A 4,435-nucleotide genomic window follows, 5' to 3' on the forward strand; every position below is an offset into this window, starting at 1 on the left:
ATTGGAGGCATTACTTGAGCAAGACTCGTGTCAATTAAAGACAGAAATAATAAACTAAAACTGCATAAACTACAAAAAATTAAAATGCTAGAATAAAATTACATACATGTTTCGATCTTATATTTAGGTCCTCTTCAAATGTACAAAAGAATTTTCTCTAAAAATATTATTCAAAAATTAAGAAAGCGATTGTTTCGTTACATAATTAGATGAATGTTAAAACAGAGAAAATTGAAAATTGCTCGTCAAGCAATTGGTTGATTAATTGCGAAAATTTCTCGTTGTTCTAGAGAGAACATAAAGAAAGAACATATAAAAACATTATAAGTTATCAAACCTAAAATTTTTTAAAACAAATATAATATGTCTCTCTAGTAAAAATTCCCTTCATAGGCCAACGAAACTCACAACATCTCTCAAGATTTTGCTTTCAAGATGGAAGACTTGTAGTTACATCAATGACTCGAATATAAATATTTATACAGCAGCGATGGAATTCTTCCTAGGACGCACTTCCTAAAATTCACAAACAAAATTGCTTTTTTAGGATCATTGTTTCATCTATTAGTAGTCCATTATATGTTTTGGCTTCCTTTTTACAAAATATATTATTCTTTTCTGAAAGCTGACAAGTCATGTTAAATAGTTTTTAGTTGATTTGGTTGATAAATTTAAAGGAATTTACTTCAATGATAATTAATTTCTTTAGATGTAGTGTCACTTTTTACAAATATAGATAAAGATCCTTTGGGCTCTTTCTCGAAGTTGTCTCTAATGTTGTTTGTAAGATCAACTGCAATGACTATGATGCATCTTACGTGGGAGGAAGTTGAAAATTCGGATTTCAGAATATTGAAATCATATATGTTGGAACACCAGCTCTAAATCGGTAATAACAGATCATCGCAATTGGGTCATGATTTTGATTGGAATAATTTAAATCTTGGATGAAGAACCGATTTATAATAAATGCCTCAGATGCTTAACATTAAAAAACAGAGTAAGTCTTAACCTACAGAGGGACACAAAAGGTCTTCATAATACATTCTGATATTAAACAATGTTTGACTTTGCATTGTCAAGTTTTAACGTAGTACAGTTGAATCCGTCAAGAACATTAGATGTTTTTCATTACTTTTTATATATTGGCGTTACACACTTATAATTGTAATATTAATTTTTTTTACTGCTTTTGACATCGAAATTTTGACGATTTTTTTTATAATACTAACATGGTTTTTCTCAATTGTCGGATTATGAGGTAAGTTTTTACCAAAGAGACGTATTATGTTTTAAATAAAAAAATTTTAGGTTTGATAACTTATAACGTTTCTATGTTTCTTTATGTTCTTTCTAGAACAACGAGAAATTTTCGCAATCGATCAATCAATCGCTTGATGAGCAATTTTCCATTTCTCTGCTTTAACATTCATTTAATTATGTAACGAAACAGTTTCTTAATTTTTGAATAATGTTTTTTAGTGCGCTAAAAAAATTTTTTTGTACATTTGAAGAGGACTAAATATAAGATCGAAACATGTATGTAATTGTATTCTAGTGTTTTAACTTTCTACAGTTTTGATTTATTATTTCCATCTTTAATTATATCTATGTTAAACTAAAATGAATAATGGAGAGCCTTTTATATCTCGTTGTCGGATTTTGAATTAAGAATCCTGTTATTTCAAGTTTTTTATTTTTAATATTTAAACAATTTTTAATTTATTATCCATGTTAATAGTGATTAAAATTTCCACTGTATTGCTCAGATAGTCAAAAGTGTCTAACGGACTAATTTCAATTGAAAGACGGACACCCCCCCCCCGTAAAACAAAACAATTCCATTGAAAATTTACAAGATATAAACTTAAAATATATTGTTAAGAAAGAATAAAATCATGAAATAATTATACAAGGAAATTTTAAAGAAGCGAATTAATTAGTCAACTTGTTTAACATTGTGGCATACGCATGATGTAATTCATCCAATCATAAATTCAAATCATTTTTTTGTAGGTGTATGTGCGCTTTTTCAGAAATTAATAGTTTTTTTAGAAGATTTAAAGATTTCTCATTATCCAGTATTTGAACATTCTTTCAAAATCATGATTTAATTCAATTCTATGATTTGTAATCACAAATTGTACATTTGATATTCCATTTGATATGATTGCGATGTTCTGCAATTCTAATACTCAATTTTCTATTGATTTGTCTCACATAAGACGCATCACAGTTTTTGCATTTTATATTTTATTTTATATTTTTGTTCTGATTTTTTGAGAAAATATCCTTCTGGATTTTGATAAATCTATTGAGTTTGTTGTTAATTTTTTTTTTATGTCGTCAAGAATTTCTCAGCTGTCGTTTGTAAGGAATCAAAAACCAAGAAATCCTCTTAACTTCTTTCGAATTATTAACAATCAAAGAATTTTGTTCTACAGAAACATGTCTAGAGAGTAAAAATTTTAATCTTGTGGAAATAATGTCGAAAATAAATTCTATTGGATAGTCATTCCTTAGAAGAGTATCAATTACAAGCTTAATGTTTTTCTATTGGAATTTTGATTCCGATAATACAGCTCTATCAGTCATTTCCATAATTAACCCTTTTTTCTACGATATTGAATATGAGTAATGTTCTGAATAAATCGAATTTATGATATTAGTCAAACTCTAAGTAATTGTTATTTTTAATGATCATCACATCCAAAAAGTTTACAGTATCCCCTCTATTCTCTCATGTGAACTGTAATCTAGTGTGAAAAATGAATTGCACGCAGTCAAAATATGTGTTCTATCGAGTCAATAAGAACTGCTATGACAATATCGTCTACATATCTAATAAAAAATGGTAATGAAACTCCTAAATTTTTAAGTACCTCAGTCTCCAAATCTTGCAAAACAAGATCTGCAATAATTGAAAAGAAAAGAGATCTCATAGGGATATCATAATTTGTCTGTAGTATTCATTATTGAAGCTAATGTAGTGTTTAAGAGAAAAGTCACCGCTTCAATAAATTCTTTTTTCGGGATGCTTTCGGGAAGATGCCATCTTCCCAAATTTATTCCATCTTTTTTCTACATTTCTGACTGCCAAATCAATCACATTTGCCACAAAACAAATGAAACCAAAATGAAATAAAAGAAAAATCCGCGACCACCAACGCGAGTGCTTCTCAGTTTTTCTACAAGTAAAAAATTATTGTCTATTTTGCTAAAAATCCTGTCAACATTTTTTTGAGATCATGTAAGAAAGAAGTGAAAGAATATAAAGAGCTATCCAACGATGAAATTATAGTTTTGAACGATATATCCTCTTTATATACCTTCGGTAAAGCATATGCTCTTGGCAAAATGCCTTTATTATTTGTTAATTTTTTGATTCCGTGATATAATTTCTATTTTTCCATTTTTTAAGTAAATCTTGTACAATACATCTTTTGGTAATTTATTGAATGGATTTTTTACTAATTTTGTGTACGTCTTGGTCACCCAGCATATATTTCTGTAATTTTTTCTATATAACTATTTCTGTTTAAAGCTACTGTTATGTTCCCTTTGTCGGTTTTCGTAAAAATTATGTTGGGTTGTTTTTTATGTTGGGTTGTTTAAATTTTGCTGTATAATTCACCAAAAAAGAGATTCTTTTTGTGATCGAGTTATTCATTAAAAATGATAAGAATTTTCTTAATATATCGGAATTGCTAAATTTATGTTCAAAATGTTCACGAATTTCAAGAATCTAAAATTATTTTCAATATTTTTAATAAAATCTATTAATGTGTTTTTCCGATAAAAGTAGAAAAAAATTTTCGCCCAGTTGTAATAAAAAAAAAATTGAACTTTCTTTGGAATATCTACACAGAATAAATCGAAGATGTATCATTACTGGCTCCAAAGAGAGCTGAAATGTTTAATAAAAAAGATTGAACATTATGAAAATTAATCTTTGGATTGGAATTTAACCCTAAGAAGCCAAACACGGGTACAAACGTACTCTATGCGATTTTTTACATTGCTGTAACTTTTTTATAATATAATTTGAAGAATCTGGATTGAGGGTGAAAAAGAACTTTAATTGTCCTTAGATAAGTCTGCAAGGGTATTTTTTTTGCGTTATTCTTAATGTGAGAATGTACGAAAATTCAAAGAGGGTACATGGGATCCATACGTGAGTTTAGTTTTTAACCTTCTGGATACTCTTTTATTTTTTATTAAATATACGTTTACTAAATTTCGGATATAAAAGTAAGTATACGAAAATGTAGAAAAAAAAAGAATTATATTTCAATATAATAAATAGCAGAAATTTTATAATTTCCGTCAGTCTTTTAAGATCGCTCGGCCGGAGCGAATTGCTTTAGAACGAGTTACACCATCTTCTAAACTAAATTCTAATAAATTTAATTATACTATAATAATATTTATACAA

The 4,435-nt window shown here is 27.7% G+C and overlaps 1 protein-coding gene across 5 annotated transcripts in view; it reads right to left on the bottom strand.

Moving 5' to 3' along the window:
* Positions 1-4,435, bottom strand: part of LOC108689879 (probable phosphoserine aminotransferase) — a 160,112-nt gene that overhangs the window by 13,720 nt on the left and 141,957 nt on the right. The window lies entirely within an intron of this gene.

Source organism: Atta colombica, unplaced genomic scaffold (genome assembly GCF_001594045.1).
Source record: "Atta colombica isolate Treedump-2 unplaced genomic scaffold, Acol1.0 scaffold28, whole genome shotgun sequence".
Taxonomy (NCBI): domain Eukaryota; kingdom Metazoa; phylum Arthropoda; class Insecta; order Hymenoptera; family Formicidae; genus Atta; species Atta colombica.